The following is a 17,777-nucleotide window of genomic DNA, read 5'->3' as shown; positions in this document are numbered from 1 at the left end:
ACTAGTTTGGAGACCTTTGGCAGATGAAAGCCTCCAAAATGCCTTAGAATAATCAAGTCACAGGTTAAGAGTTACAATGAAGAGGATTTCAGTAGCAGATGAGCTAAATATAGACAAAGTCAGCCGGAGAAAATAGAAGGTTTAACAATACCATGGTAGCAAACATGTCCAGCACAAATGGCCCATTTAGTCTCAGGAACTAACCATAGGAGGGAAAGAGTTTGCAGTAGAGACTGAAAACAATGCCTTTAATATTAAAGGAAATTTTTGCTCATCTATTATTGAATATTCAAAGAATTGTCTGACAATTTAGAAATGCTTGAGAGGTCAACTTTACAATTTTAAAAAAATCCTCTATAAAACATCTTCATAGTATGGTGCAAATTACACTATTACAATGCTGTATGCTCAATATGGTATTAATGAGTTCCCTGAATTACATACAGTACCAAAACTTAGCTTAATATATTGCTTAGATTTATAACATACTTTGGGGTCTTTTAGGAAACCTAAACGCCGCTGATTTTTAGTCTACAGTTCTATAGATGTGCAGTGGAGATTATATTGACTAGTTACATCATGGCCTGGTATGGAAACACCAATGCACTTGAAGGGAAATGCCTACAAAAAACCCAATCTAAAGTGCTCCCCACCATTGAACATATCTACATGGAGTACAATCGCAGGAAAGCAGCATCCAGCAATAGAGACCCCAACCTTCTAGGCCATGCTCTGTTTGCACTGCTCCCATCAAGAAGGAGGTACAGGAGCTTCAGCACCGATACCACCTGGTTCAGAAACAGTTATTAACCTTCAACCATCAGGTTCTTGAATTAGAGAGCATAACTTCACTCACCTCAAAATTGAACTGTTCCCACAACATATGGACTCACTATCAAAGACAGTTCATCTCATGTTCTTGATATTTATTGCTTACTTGTTTATTATTATTATTTTGTTGTTTCTTTGCATTTAGAAACATAGAAACATAGAAAAACTACAGCAAAATACAGGCCTTTCGGCCCACAATGCTGTGCCGAACATTTACTTACTTTAGAAATTACCTGGGGTTACCCATAGCCCTCTATTTTTCTAAGCACCATGTACCTATCCAGAAGTCTCTTAAAAGACCCTATTGTATCTGCCTCCACCACCGTCACTGGCAGCCCATTCCACGCACTCACCGCTCTCTGCATAAAATATTTACCCTACATTTCCTCTGTACCTACTTCCAAGCACCTTAAAACTGAGCCCTCTCGTGCTAGCCTTTTCAGCCCTGGGAAAAAGCCTCTGACTATCCACACGATCAATGCCTCTCATCCTTATATACCTCTATCAGGTCACTTCTCATCCTCCGCCGCTCCAAGGAGAAAAGGCTGAGTTCACTCAACCTATTCTCATAAGGCATGCTCCCCAATCCAGGCAGCATCTTTGTAAATCTCCTCTACATCCTTTCTATAGTCTCCACATCCTTCCCGTAGTGAGGTGACCAGAAATGAGCACAGTACTCCAAGTGGAGTCTGACCAGGGCCCGATAAAGCTGTAACATTATCTCTCAACTCTTAAACACAATCCCATGATTGATGAAGGCCAATGTACAGTATGCTTTCTGAACCACGGAGTCAACCTGCGCTGCAGCTTTGAGTATCCTATGGACTTGGACCCCAAGATCCCTCTGATTCTCCACACTGCCAAGAGTCTTACCATTAATACTTCAAATTATAACATTGTTTAATCAGAATTGTTTAATTACAACATTGTTTAATTCTACCATCATATTTGACCTACCAAAATGAACCACCTCACACTTATCAGGGTTGAACTCCATCTACCACTTCTCAGCCCAGTTTTGCATCCTATAGATGTCCCACTGTAACCTCTGACAGCCTTCCACACCATCCACAGCACCCCTAACCTTTGTGTCATCAGCAAATTTACTAACCCATCCCTCCACTTCCTCATCCAGGTCATTTATAAAAATCACAAAGAGAAGGGGTCCGAGAACAGATCCCTGAGGCACACTACTGGTCACCAACCTCCATGCAGAATATGACCCGACTACAACCACACTTTGCCTTATGTGGGCAAGCCAATTCTGGATTCACAAAGCAAGGTCCCCTTGGATCCCATGCCTCCTTACTTTCTCAATAAGTCTTGCATGGGGTACCTTATGAAAAACCTTGCTGAAATCCACATACACTACATCTGCTGCTCTACCTTCATCAATGTGCTTAGTCACATCCTCAAAAAATTCAATCAGACTTGTAAGGCATGACCTGCCTTTGATAAAACTATGCTGACTATTTGTAATCGTATTATGCCTCTCCAAATGTTCATAAATCCTGCCTCTCAGGATCTTTGCCATCAACTTACTAACCACTGAAGTAAGACTCACCGGTCTATAATTTCCTGAGCTATCTCTACTCCCTTTCTCAAATAATGGAACAACATCTGCAACCCTCCAATCCTCTGGAACCTCTCCCATTCCTACTGAGGATGCAAAGATCATGGCCAGAGGCTCAGCAATCTCCACCCTTGCCTCCCACAGTAGCCTGGGGTACATCCCATCTGGTCCCGGAGACTTATCCAACTTGATGCTTTCCAAAAGCTCCAGCAGATCCTCTTTCTTAATGTCTATATTCTCAAGCTTTTTAATCCACTGTAAGTCATCCCTACAATTGCCAAGATCCTCTTCGGTAGTGAATAATGAAGCAAAGTATTCATTAAGTACTTCTGCTATTTCTTCCGGTTCCATGCACACTTTTCCACTGTCACACTTGATTGGTTGTATTCTCTCATGTCTTCTCCTCTTGCTCTTCACATAATTGTAGAATGTCTTGGGGGGTTTTCCTTATCCTGCTCACCAAGGCCTTCTCAGGGCCCCTTCTGGTCTCCTAATATCATTCTTAAGCTCCTTCCTGCTAGCCTTATAATTTTCCAGATCTCCATCATTACCTAGTTTTTCAAATCTTTCATAAGCTTTTCTTCTTGACTAGATTTTCAACAGCCTTTATACACCATGGTTCCTATACCCTACCATCCTTTCCCTGTCTCATTGGAACATATCTATGCAGAATTCCATGCAAATATTCCCTGAACATTTACCACATTTCTGCCGTACATTTCCTTGAGATCACCTGTTCCCAATTTACGCTTCCAAGTTCCTGCCTGATAGCTTCATATTTCCCCGTACTCCAACTAAATGGTTTCCTAACTTGTCTGTTCCTATCCCTCTCCAATGCTATGGTAAAGGAGATAGAATTGTGATCACTGTCTCCAAAATGCTCTCCTACTGAGAGAGCTGACACCTGACCAGGTTCATTTCCCAATACCAGATCAAGTACAGCCTCTCCTCTTGTAGTCTTATCTACACATTGTGTCAGGAAACCTTCCTGAACACACCTAACAAACTCCACCCCATCTCCCATCTAAACCCCTTGCACTAGGATGATATTTAGGAAATTAGCATCTCCCACCACGACAGCCCTGTTATTATTACACCTTTCCAGAACCTGTCTCCTTATCTGCTCCTCGATGTCCCTGTTACTATTGGGTGGTCTATAAAAAACACCCAGTAGTCATAGTCATACTTTATTGATCTGGGGAAATTGGTTTTCGTTACAGTTACACCATAAATAATTAAATAGTAATAAAACCATAAATAGTTAAATAGTAATATGTAAATTATGCCAGGAAATAAGTCCAGGACCAGCCTATTGGCTCAGGGTGTCTGACTCTCCAAGGGAGGAGTTGTAAAGTTTGATGGCCACAGGCAGGAATGACTTCCTATGATGCTCGGTGCTGTATCTCGGTGGAATGAGTCTCTGGCTGAATGTACTCCTGTGCCTGAAGAGTACATTATGTAGAGACATTGGGAAACATTGTCCAAGATGGCATTCAACTTGGACAGCATCCTCTTTTCAGACACCACCGTCAGAGAGTCCAGTTCCATCCCCACAACATCGCTGGCCTTACAAATGTGTTTGTTGATTCTGTTGGTGTCTGCTACCCTCAGCCTGCTGCCCCAGCACACAACAGCAAACATGATAGCACTGGCCACCACAGACTCGTAGAACATCCTCAGCATCATCTGGCAGATGTTAAAGGACCTCAGTCTCCTCAGGAAATAGAGACGGCTCTGACCCTTCTTGTAGACACCCTCAGTGTTCTTTGACCAGTCCAGTTTATTGTCAATTCATATCCCCAGGTATTTGTAATCCTCCACACTGACCCCCTGGATGGAAACAGGGGTCGCCGGTACCTTAGCTCTCTTCAGGTCTACCACCAGCTCCTTAGTCTTTTGCACATTAAGCTGCAGATAATTCTGCTCACACCATGTCATAGTAGTAGTAGTCATACTTTATTGATCCCAGGGGAAATTGTGACAAAGCTTCCTATCATAGCCCTGTACTCAGCCTCATCTCCCTTGCTGATACATCCAACTCTGGCAGAGTCATCAGAAAACTTCTGAAGCGAACAAGAGTTATTGACCCCTTCCTGTTCCTAACTTCCACCCATAGAGACTCCGCAGACAATCTCTCCATGGTTTCCTCCTTTTCTGTAGCCGTGGCACTATCTGTGATCAGCACTTATCTGTCTCCCCGGGCCCCGGCGTGACTACTTGCCTATAGCTTCTCTCTATCACCTCCTCACTTTCCTTGACTAAATGAAGGTCATCAAGCTGCATCTCCAGTTCTCTAATCCAGTCCCTAAGGAGCTGCAGCTCGATGCACTTGGCGCAGATGTGGCTGTCCGGGAGGATAGGAGTCTCCTGGACATCCCACATCTGACACCCAGTATAGAACGCTGGCCTCACAGACATACTTCCTATTTCTATTCTTCACAGGTAACCTACCTCGCCTCGACCCTTCATTTGTTGTGAATGCCCACAAGAAAATGAATCTCAGAGTTGTGTATACTGACATATAACGTATGCACTTTGATAATAAATTTACTTCATTGCACCAACAGCGATGTCCTGCGGGCAGTTCCCAAAATTACTTCTTTTACTACTTCTTCTTTCAAATATGATTCTACTACTAAGTTCTGTGCAATTAGAACCTGTGATTTACATTTCGATGCTGTATTTTGGGGCCGATTGAACAATCTGATGCTTTGCTGTCTCTGAGGGAGTTCAATGAGGTTTGGTGTAGTGTGTGCAGCCTGGAGACAGGGCGCAAGCCCATGATCCACTCTATTGCTTCTCTCCAACTGAGGTGTCAAGCAAGGTTAAAGTGAACGAGGAGGAGAGCAGAGGACAGGCTGGTGTTTGGTGCTGTCTCCCTGCTTTTAGCCCGTCTTCCTCTCCCTCTCGCTAGCTGCTGTTGGGAGAAAATTGCCTTGGTTTCCATGCTGCAAGGATCGATTGACAAGACTTGGACTCATTTTAGGAGACTTTGAGGTTCATGGTGCATATATTTCTTGGGTCTGGTTACTCTTTTCTTTGTTGCTTTTGAGCAGTTTGATCAGGGCGATGGATGTGAACTGGGGTGCTTCAACGAAGAATAGCTCTGCATGCAGCCTGTAGTAGTACTGGACTCCAAGCTTGATGTTTGATATTCTATATGCTGTTCGCTCGCTAGTTACTATTCTTTTTTCACGCGTTGTGTGTTTAATATTTTCTTGAATGGGTTCCATGGTGTTTCTTTGTTTTGAGGCTGCCTGCAGAAAGACAAATCTCAGAGCTGTATTCTGTGCATATACTTTGATAATAAATGTACTTCGAAAAAATGTACTTTGATTCTTTGAATACGGATTGAGATCTGAATAGTGCCAGGAAGAATAAAAATTGATGCAAATCACTCAAAAAAGTTTGTATTTATTCAGCACTATTTTAATCACAAAATTAAAAATAAGTTATGCCAAGGTAGAATACTTGAAAGGATAAAGAACTGGGTCAGAGAAACAACTTTGAAAGCCAAAAAGAATCAAGCCTTCTATGGCAACTAAGTATTCACAGATCCAATTCACAATGACAGGTGCACATTCTTTCTTAAAATTGGCATTCTTCCTTCATGCTACCTTTTTTTAAATTCAACATAAGTTTATCCAACTTCATTTCATGGTCTGCTATATTGATAGTGAACTTCCATAATAGTGCTTGGCTTTTCATTGAGGTTCCAAGAACTCACTATCCCTAATCTGACATAGCCCAAATTCCCATCATATTCCATTGCTGTAAGCCTCTATTTTGCCCCACTTCAAAAAGTAATTACAACTAAAGCACTGGGGATCAAATGTATGTTTGTAAAATATTGACTAACCATAAAAAGTTTAAAAAGTTCCAATTTTTACCTTTATCAATAGTGGCATTTTGACCACAGGACTTTAGAAACTAATTGTCATCATTTGGTGCAGCAGTCTGTTACACCAAAAATAAACTGTATGGCAACAAGTTAAAAGACTATTGTAAACTAATGATGTACATTAAATAAATGTACATCATTAGTTTACAGCAGGTCATAGTCCAGAGCTCAGCAAATCCAGTCATTGAAAGCCTGAGGGTCGAAGACCAAAGCTGACAAGTCCAGAGCTGAAGGCTTGATGTCTGAGAATATAAGAGTCCAGGGCCAGGGAGTGGAGGCGCAGAGGAGGTCTGTCCTGGTGTTGGAGGCTTGTGGTGTATGTGGGTGGGTGGGTGTTTGAGAGGGAAAGTAGCTTCTGTTGTTGCTCACAACAGGAATTCTGCAGATGCTGGAAATTTAAGCAACACACATTAAAGTTGCTGGTGAACGCAGCAGGCCAGGCAGCATCTCTCGGAAGAGGTGCAGTCGACGTTTCAGGCCGAGACCCTTCGTCAGGACTAACTGAAGGAAGAGTGAGTAAGGGATTTGAAAGTTGGAGGGGAGGGGGAGATCCAAAATGATAGGAGAAGACAGGAGGGGGAGGGATAGAGCCAAGAGCTGGACAGGTGATAGGCAAAAGGGATACGAGAGGATCATGGGACAGGAGGTCCGGGAAGAAAGACAAGGCTGTTGTTGCTGCTGCTTGCGTTGTTCTGCTGAACACTGTGGGCATGCTATGTTGGCATCGTACATCCTTGGGTATGCTGATTGTTAACACAAATGACACATTTCACTGTATGATTCAAAGTACATGTGATCAATAAATCTGAATCTGTACATATGTATACAATCATAAGGAACATAGATAAGGTAGATGTTCGCAGTCTTTTTCTAGATGGCTAGAAACAAGGAAAGACAAATACTAAAACACCCCACCAACATCATTGCAAAGAGACTGCTAAACAAAAACATACATGTGATAATAAGCATGTCTAAACAGAAAAGATACATTGGCTCCACTGAAGTTAGCCCTGTGATCTCTGCTAAAGTTCAACTATTGTTGCCTTTAACAAATGGAGATGTACAAATAATTCAAAGCATTTCCAGTGCAGCTATATATATGAGGCTAGAAATTTTTTTATGAGAATACAATAAAATTAATTGGGCCCAAAGTTCTCCCATGGCCTTGAATGGTAAAAGGGATTCAATTATTGTTTCTACCATTGATGCTATGCTGATTAGTCTACTGTGTACTGAACATATTCTATCCTCATTTTTAGTTGTCTACCACTTCTGAAGATACATGTTTTTGAACAAGTTACTCAATGTGTGTAGTAATGCCTATTACAGGTCTTCTCTAGATTCTTTTAAATGGGCACAAACATAGGTTTTGTATTTTTTGAAATTTAGAGTAATACTTTAAAATACTTCCATATTCCTTTAACATATGAGAAGGCCACATCACCCCACCCAACCTGTGCCCGCAAACAAAGCAATCCCATTCTCCCACTAACTTTCCTGCAAACCTATTCTCCCTATGTTCACATCAACTCCTGTTAATTTCAAGCACTTACCTACACACAGGGGACAAATAACCCACCTACCTGCATGTCATTGGGAAAATATTTCAGGGAAAAGTTTCCGGGAAAATATACATATTTCACACAATCAGAATTGAATCTATATCCAAATGGGTCTGCTGGCTCTGCCACTATTTCGACTTCATATTCACTTTTCTATTTTAAATGCACATTAATTGGAATGGCACAGTAGCACAGCCATTATATTAATGTTTTTGCAGTGTCAGCAACCTGGGTTCAATTCTTGCTAACCTTTGTAAAGAGTTTGTACATTCTGCCCATGACCACATGGTTTCCTCCAGATGCTCTGGTTTCAAAGTTCAAAGAAAACTTTCTTATCAGAGTACATACGCGTCACCACAAACAACCCTGAGATTGTTTTTCCTGAGGGCATGCTTAGCAAAGCTATAGAGCAGTAACTGTAACATGATCAATGAACAAAGTGCAATTGAAAATATAAATAAATAGCAATAAATAATTAAAGTATGAAACAAGATAAAGAGTTGTTAAAGTGAAACTATCAGTTGTGGGAACACCAGAAACAGAATGAGTGTAGTTATCCTCTTTTGTTCATTAGCCTGATGGCTGAGGGGCAGTAACTGTTCTTGAACCTGGTGGTGCAAGTCCTGAGGCACTTGTACCTTCTACCTGATGGCAGCAGCAAGAAAAGAGCAAGGCCTGGGTGGTGAGGATCTTCGATGATGCCCTTCTACGACAACATTTCACATAGATTAGATTAGATTAGATTATGAGGACACTCAGTCCTCGTTTATTGTCATTTAAAATGATACAATGCATTAAAAATGATACAATGTTCCTCCAGAAAGATATCACAGAAACACAGGACAAACCAAGACTAAAACTGACAAAACCACATAATTATAACGTATAGTTACAACAGTGCAAAGCAAAACTGTAATTTGATAAAGAGCAGACCATGGGCATGGTAAAAAAGTCTTAAGTCCTGATAGCTCCATCATCTCACGCAGACGGTAGAAGGGAGAAACTGTCCCTGCCATGAACTTCCAAAGCGCCGCAAACTTGCCGATACAGCACTATTGGAAGCACCCGACCGCAACTGACTCTGAGTCCGTCCAAAAACTTCGAGCCTCCGACCAGCCCTCTGACACCGAGCACCATTTCTGCCGAGAGCTTTGACTCCGCCCCGGCCGCCAAGCAACAAGCAAAGCCGAGGACTCGGGGCCTTCCCCTCCAGAGATTCTGGATCACACAGTAGCAGCAGCAGCGAAACAGGCATTTCAGAAGTTTCACAGATGTTCCTCCGTGCTCTCACGTCTGTCTCCATCAAATCAGAATTGTGCACGGCACCCTACTTGACAGATAACAGATATCATTCACCGGAGTGGCCGCTGCAAGCTGTGTCGCGCTGCCATCTTCTCCTCCCGACTCTACGATGTGATCAATGGTTAGGAGGGTTCGACCTGAGATGTACTGGGCCAAATCTACTACCTTTGGTAAGGATTTTCTGCTTAAAGGCATTGGTGTTCCCATACGAAACTGTAATGCAGCCAGGCAATACACTTTCCACCACCCATTGTCAAAGTTTTTGATGGCATGCCGAATTTCCATGGACTCCTAAGGAATCAGAGGTGATGTTGTGCTTTCTTTGCAATTATAATTACAGAGCCTATAAAGAGTATTCACCCCCCCCCAACCCTCTTGGGAGTTTTCATGTTTTATTGTTTTACAACATTGAATCACAGTGGATTTAATTTGGCTTTTTTGACATTGATCAATGGAAAAATACTCTTTCATGTCAAAGTGAAAACAGATCTCAACAAAGTGATCTAAATTAATTACAAATATAAGACACAGAATAATTGATTTCACCCCCCCCCTTTAAACTGACACACCAAATCATCACTGGTGCAGCCAATTGGTTTTAAAAGTCACATAATTAGTTTCTGGAGATCTGTGTGCAGACAAGGTGTTTCAATTGATTGTAGTAAAAATACACCAGTATCTGGAAAGTTCAACGGCTGGTGAGTCAGTATTCTGGCAAAAACTAGACCATGAAGACAAAGAACACTTAAAGCAACTCCACGAAAATGGATACAAGAAAATTTCCAAGTTACTGAATATCCCTTGGAGTACAGTTAAGTCAATTATCAACGAATGTCAAGAATATGGGACAGCCGTAAATCTGCCCTAGAGCATGTCATCTTCAAAAACTGAGTGACTGTACAAGAAGGGACTAGTGAGGGAGGCAACCAAGAGACCAATGATAACTCTGGAGGAGTTAAGAGCTTCAGCGGCAGAGATGGGCAAGACTACGCATACAATAACTAATGCCTGAGTGTTTCACCAGTAGCTTTATGGCAGAGTCAAAAAGAGAAAGCCACGATTGAAAAACACTCACATGAAAGCTCAGCTGGTCTTTGCCAGAAGGCATGTGGGAGACTCTGAAGTCAGCTGGAAGAAGGTTCTATGGTCTCATGAAACCAAAATTGAGCTTTTTGGCCATCAGACTAATGCCAAACATAAGCCAAACATTGCATATCATCAAAAACACACCATCCCTAATGTGAAGGACGATGGTGGCTGCATCATGCTGTGGGGATGCTTCACTGCTACAGGCTCTGGAAGGCTTGTGAAAATATAGGGTAAAATAAATGCAGCAAAATACAGGGAAATCCTGGAGGAAAACCTGATGCAGTCTGCAAGAGAACTGCGACTTGTGAGATTTGTTTTCTAGCTAGACAATGACCCCAAGCATTAAAGCCAATGCTACACAGGAATGGCTTAAAAACAACAAAGTTAATGTCCTGAAGTGACCAAGTCAGAGTCCAGACCTCAATCCAATTGAGAATTTGTGGCTGGACTTGAAAAGGATTGTTCACTCACAATCCCCGTGCAATCTGACGGAGCCTGAGCAGTTTTGTAAAGAGGAATGGGGAAAAATTGCAGTGTCCAGATGTGCAAAGCTGTTAGAGACCTATCCACACAGACTCAAGGCTGTAATTGCTGTCAAATGTGCATCTACTAAATACTGACTTAAAGGAGGTGAGTAATTATGCAATCAATTATTTTGTGTTTTATATTTGTGCAGGTGTCCCCCGCTTTTCGAACGTTTGCTTTACGAAACCTCACTGTTACGAAAGACCTACATTAGTACCCTGTTTTCGCTTTCAGAAGGTGTTTTCACTGTTATGAAAAAAAAGCAGTGCGCAGGGAATATCAGCGCACGATAAAAGGCAGCGCGTGCCCCAAGCAGACACTCTCCCCCGGATTTGGAACAGCATTCTAGCCAGCGTTGCTTAAACAGGTGCCTGTGAGCAGCCATTTGCAAGATGAGTTCCAAGGTATTGGAAAAGCCCAGAAGAGCTCGTAAGGGTGTTACACTTAGCGTAAAACTAGACATAATTAAGCGTTTCGATCTTGGTGAACGAAGTAAGGACTAAGAGAGTTTGGCTTGTGGAAGCTGAAGAACATGATGTGGAAGATGTTTTGGCATCCCATGACCAAGAACTGATAGATGAAGAGCTGATGCAATTGGAAGAGGATACGAAAACAATTGAAACTGAATGCAGTAGCAAACGGACCGAAAGTGAAGTCATCCAGGAATTGAACGTGAAGCAATTGCGTGAGATTTTCGCTGCAATGATAAAGTACGACTTTAATTTTGAAAGGGTACGTAGGTTTAGGGGATATTTGCAGGATGGTTCGAGTCCTTACAAAGAACTGTATGATAGAAAAATGCGCGAGGCTCAGCAGTCAAGCAAGCCTTCCGCATCAGCCACAGCAGACGACGAACCTCAACCTTCAACATCGAGGCAGGCAGTCATAGGAGAAGATGAGATGCCTGTTCTAATGGAAACAGATGACGAGATGACACCCCAGTGTCCCACCACCCCGCGATTCTCAGAGAATGCAGCGGTAGGCAGGAGGCACACAGCACATCTTTAAGAAAAAAGCAGAAATAAACATGCTAATTAATTAGGTGCTGCCCAACACGTAATTGTCGGCTCAGATCAGAGACGACGCAATCCAAAATCGGCACTGATCTGGGCCGACAATTACGTGCCGGGCGGCACCTAATTAATTAGCATGTTTATTTCTGCTTTTTTCTTAAAGATGTGCTGGATGCCTCCCAGCTACCGCTGTACCCCTGCATGCTTCGCGGTTCGGTATCTGTCGGCAGCCTGGAGGGTGGGAGCCACTGCACCACCCACCCTGCGACGACTCAGTCTAACACACCATCATCAGTGTGCTCGGCGCTGAACCAATTCCGCTAGTGATACTATACTGTACATACATTATTTCTACTTTATATAGGCTGTGTATTTTTACGTGTTATTTGGTATGATTTGGCAGCTTCATAGCTTAAAGGTTACTGGAGAGCGCTTGCACTGTGTTTTTGCCAACAGCGCTTGCATGAGATTTTCTGCTGACGGTGCTTGCGCGAGATTTTCGCTACAGAGAGCAGTTCAGTAATGATTGTGGAAAAGTATTTCTGCTTTATATAGGCTGTGTATTTATCATATCATTCCTGCTTTTACTGTATGTTACTGTTATTTTAGGTTTTATGTGTTATTTGGCATGATTTGGTAGGTTATTTTTGGGTCTGCAAATGCTCACAAATTTTTCCCATGTAAATAAATGGTAATTGCTTCTTCGTTTTAAAACATTTCAGCTTACGAACTGTTTCATAGGAACACTCTACCTTCGGATGGCGGGGGAAACCTGTAATTAATTTAGATCACTTTGAAATGATTTGTTTTCACTTTGACACGAAAGAGTTTTTTTCTGTTGATCAATGTAAAAAATACCAAATAAATTCCACTGTGATTCAATGTTGTAAAACAATAAAACATGAAAACTTTCAAGGGAATGAATACATTTTATAGGCACTGTATATGATGGGCCCTGGACAGGTCATCTGAGATAGTGACTACAGGAATTTAAAGTTTTTGACTCTCTCCATTTCTGATCCTCCAATGAGTATTGGCTCATGAACCTCTGGTTTCCATCTTCTGAAGTCTACAATCAGTTCCTTGGTCTTATTGACATTCATTGAGAGGTTGATGTTATTACACCACTCGGCCAAATTTTCAGTCTCCCTCCTGGATGCTGACTCATCATCACATTTGATACACCCTCAGCAATGGTGTCATCAGCAAACTTGTATATGGTGTTGGAGCTGTACTTTGCCACTTTACCATAGGGGTAAAGTGAACAGAGCAGCCGGCTAAGCACACATCCCTGTGCTGCTCCTGTACCGATGGAAATTGTGCAGTAGATGTTTTACTTTGAACTTTGAGACAGTATCCTCTCCCTTCAAAGCCCTATTCTCTAACCCTTTTGTTATTGACGTCAATATTTTATGTTTTATGTTCCTTTTATGTTCTTTGATCATTTAATTTTTTACTTCCTGTTTGTTTTCCTAAAAGTCTTTTCGAGTTTTTTCTTAACCCTTTGCATTCATGTTGGGCACGTGGCCAAGTGGTTAAGGCATTCGTCTAGTGATCCGAAGGTCACTAGTTTCAGCCTCAGCTGTGGCAGCACGTTTGTGTCCTTGAGCAAGGCACTTAACCACACATTGCTCTAGTGTCTGTGCAAGGAGTGGCGCCCCACAAAGACTTCCAACTTGCGCCTTGTAAGGCATGAAAATGCCCGACGCAGGCCTCTCATGGTCTGAGTCGACGTTCCCTCCCCTTTGCATTGGCACTTATCAGAATTTTCTGCTACCAACCTGCAATGTTTGCATCTTTAATTAACATGGAAAATAGAACAGTAAACCACTAAACAAGCCTTTCAGCCCATGAGAGCAATAGCATACCTCTGTCAGACTGCTGTTTATTGACTACATCTCAGTGTTCAACACCATTATCCTCAGTAGTAATCAGCAAGCTCCAAAACCTGGGCCTCTGTACCTCCCTTTGTAAATGGATCCTTGACTTTCCCATCAGAAGACCACAGGTCAGTGCAGATCAGAAACAGCATCTCCTCCTCACCAATAATCAACAATGGTACACCTCAAGGATGTGTGCTTAGCCCACAGGTCTACTCTCTCTACACCTATCCTGTGTGGCTAGGCACAGCTCAAATGATATTTATAAATTTGTCAATGTCATACCTATTGTTGGGTGACTATAAGATGGTGACAAGGAGGTGTACAAGTGTGAAACAGATCAGCTGGTTGAGTGGTGTCACAACAACAACCTTGCACTCAGTGTCAGTAAGACCAAGGAACTGACTGTGGACTTCCGGAAGGGCAAGTCAAAGGGACACATGCTAGACCTCATCGAGGGATCAACAATGGAAAGGGTGAGCAGTTTCAAGTCTCTGCCCAACTCATATATGCAAACCAAGGTGCCTCATGAAGATATTCCCATTTCGCTGCATTTGGCTGATATCCCTCTTAACCACATTTATACTTGTACCTGTATAAATGTTTTTTAAACATTGCAATTGGACCCACTTCTACCAGATCTTCTGGCTGTTTGCTTCATATAGCCACCACTCTCTTGTATGAAAAGCTTGAAACTCAAGTCCCCTTTAAATGTTTCCCCTTAAATCCATGCTCTCTAATTTAAGAAACAAAAGAAAATCCACATATGTTGGAAATACAAGCAACACACACAAAATACTGGAGGAATTCAGCAGGCCAGGTAGTATCTATGGAAAAAAGTACAGTCAAAGTTTCCGGCCAAAACCTCTACTGTACTTTTTTCCATAGATGCTGCACGGCTTGCTGAGTTCCTCCAGCACTTTGTGTGTATTCCTCAAGTTTAAGTCTTCTCCACCCTGGGAAAAAGACTGCAACCATTCACTTTATCTATGCCTCTCAAGACTTTAGGAACCCCTATAAAGTCAGAGTCATAGAAAAGTACAGCACAGGAACAGGCCATTCAGCCCATATAGTCCATGCCAAAAACATTTAAACTGCCTTCTCCCATCAACCTGCACCAGGACCACAGCCCTCCATACCCCGACCATCCATGTATCTATTCAAACTTCTCTTAAAAGTTGAAATGCACCACCTGCACTGGCAGCTCATTCCACACTATCATGACCTTCTGAAGAAGTTTCCCCTCATGTTACCCTTAAACTTTTCACCTTTCACCCTTAACCCTGACCTCTGGTTGTAGTCCCACCCAAACTCAGTGAAAAAAAATGTTTGCATTTAACCTATCTATATCCCTCATGATTTTGTGCACTTCTATCAAATCTCCCATCAACCTTCTGCATTCCAAGGAATAAAGTCCTAACCTATTCAATCTTTCCTTATAACTCAGACCCAGCAACATCCTTCTAAATTTCTTCTGTATTCTTTCAACCTTATTTACATCTTTCCTGTAGGTAGGTGACCAAAAGTGCACTTTACTCCAAATTAGGCCTCACCAACGTCTTATACAACTTTAACATAACATCCCATCTCCTGAATTCCTGAATATTTTAATCTATGAAGGCCAATATGCCAAAAACTTATGTCACGGCCCCATCTATCTGTGATGAGACTTTCAATGGATTATGGACCTGTATTCCTAGATCCCTTAGTTCTACCACACCTCTCAGTGCCCTACTGTTCACTGTGTAAGACCTACCCTGGTTGATGCAACACCTCACATTTGTCTGCATTAAATTCCATTTGCCATTTTTCAACCCCAGTCTGTCCTGACTGAGCACTACTGTGACATTTTCCCTGACTAGTAATGCCACCTCTCCACCTTTAATCCCTCCTGCTCTGTCACACCCAAAACAATGGAAACCCAGAATACTGAGCTTTCAGTCCTGCCCCTCCAGCAACCAGCTCTCACTAATGGCTACAATATCATAAATCCAAGTGTTGATCCATGCCCCGAAGCTCATCCACCTTTCATATGATACTTCATGCATTGAAATATACGTAGCTTAGCACACCAGTCACACCATTCTCAACCTTTTGATTCCTGACTTTATCTATGATCTTACCAACATCCGTCTCCACAACCTCTTCACTAACTGTTCTGGCACTCCGGTTCCCATCCCCCTGCAACTCTCGTGTAAACCCCATTGTGCAGAATTAAGAAACCTTCCTGTAGGGTACTAGTCTCCCTCCAGTTCAGGGGCAAACCATCTCTTCCGTACAGGTCTCACCTTCCCTAGAAGAGAGCCCAATGATCCAAAAATCTTATGCCCTCCCTCCTAAAACAACTCCTTAGCCATGTGTTAAACTGTATAATTTTCCTAGTTATAGCCTCACTAGCATGTGACACGGGTAGCAATCCTGAAGTCACAACCCTAGAAGTCCTGCCCTTTAACTTAGCATCAGACTCCCTTAACTCCCTTTGCAGTATCTTGACACTTTTCCTACCCATGTCATTGGTGCATACATGGACCACAACCTCTGGCTGCTCATACTCCCACTTAAGAACGCTGAAGACACAATCCAAGGTGACCTGAATCCCGGCACGCTGGAGTCAACGTACCATTTGGAACAGGGGTCCCCAACCTTTTTTGCACTGTGGACCGGTTTCATATTGACAATATCCTTGCGGACCGACCGACCAGTGGTGGGGGGGGGGGGGGAATGGTTGCCAATGGACAAGAGTAGCAGTCAAAAACATTGTGTTTATCCCGAGAAAGACTACAATGACCATGAAGCCTTGCGCGGGCACCAGTGTGCATGTGTGATTTGTTTCCTGCAAATCATTTTTGGCGATTCTGTTCGGGGGGCGGGGGGGGGTGTTAATCACGACCGGAATATAGATGATAAGTGGCTAATACACTCAATTTTGTTTCCAAAAGGGTTTATCTAACAAATTTAATATTAAACACACAGCGCATATTTTCCTCGCATGAATATAGCGATAAGTCAATTATCAGGGGAGCTTGAAGTAAGTGTTGAACGAACTTCCAGTAGAAGTGGTAGAGGCAGGTTCGATATTATCATTTAAAGTTAAACTGGACAGCTATACGGACAGGAAAGGAATGGAGGGTTATGGGCTGAGTGCAGGTCGGTGCGACGAGGTGAGAGTAGCATTCGGCACGGACTAGAAGGGCAGAGATGTTCTGTATCCATGCTGTAATTGTTGTATGGTTATATAAGTCACTTATAAGTCAATAGCATCATAACATTTTAAGTAACATTTGGATATTAAACACACAGCGCATATTTTCCTCGTATGAACATATAAAATCATTGCAACATACCAACATCGCTAAATCAGTGGGAGCCTTGGGCTGAATACTTGTTTTCCTGACGGTCCTATCGAGGAGTGATGGGAGACTGCGATACTCGAATGGGTTCCTTATGTCCAGTCTATTGCGCAATTTAGTTTTCATTGCATTCACTGCAAAGATATGTTGGAAATGGAAGCAATGTTTTCAGTGCTTCCGTGTCTATCGCAGGATATTAAGCCTTGACTTTGATCCGGAATGCTGGCAGAGATGTTATGTCAAACATACTTTTTAGCCTGCCATCATTTGCAAGCTCGAGGAGTTGATATCCTTTCCGCTCTGATGTGGATGACGCATGCATAATGAGCTCGCGTGCGTTTGAGCTCAACAGTGGGCGTGACAGAGAATGAGGAAAGATGCAGCTGACTCATATCACCAAATCATATCGTTTCCTCACGGCCCGGTAGCGCATGCCTTGCGGCCCGGTGGTTGGGGACCGCTGATCTAGAAATCTCATACACAGAACCTCCTTTGTGTTCCATAGAAAAACACAGAAACATAGAAAACCTACAGCACAATACAGGCCCTTTAGTCCACAAAGTTGTGCCGAACATGTCCCTACCTTAGAAATTACTAGGGTTACCCAGAGCCCTCTGTTTATCTAAGCTCCATGTATCTATCCAAAAGTCTCTTAAAAGACCTTATCGTATCCACCTCCACCACTGTTTCCGACAGCCCATTCCACGCACTCACCACTCTCTGTGTAAAAAACATCTCCTCTGTACCTACT

The 17,777-nt window shown here is 42.5% G+C and overlaps 1 protein-coding gene across 3 annotated transcripts in view; it reads right to left on the bottom strand.

The window, feature by feature from the left end:
• stk3 (serine/threonine kinase 3 (STE20 homolog, yeast)) overlaps positions 1-17,777 on the bottom strand; it is a 581,025-nt gene that overhangs the window by 235,313 nt on the left and 327,935 nt on the right. The gene's annotated exons all lie outside the window — the stretch shown is intronic.

Source organism: Mobula hypostoma, chromosome 1, assembly GCF_963921235.1.
Source record: "Mobula hypostoma chromosome 1, sMobHyp1.1, whole genome shotgun sequence".
In the NCBI taxonomy this organism is placed as follows: domain Eukaryota; kingdom Metazoa; phylum Chordata; class Chondrichthyes; order Myliobatiformes; family Myliobatidae; genus Mobula; species Mobula hypostoma.
This window is presented reverse-complemented; position numbering and strand designations above follow the sequence as displayed.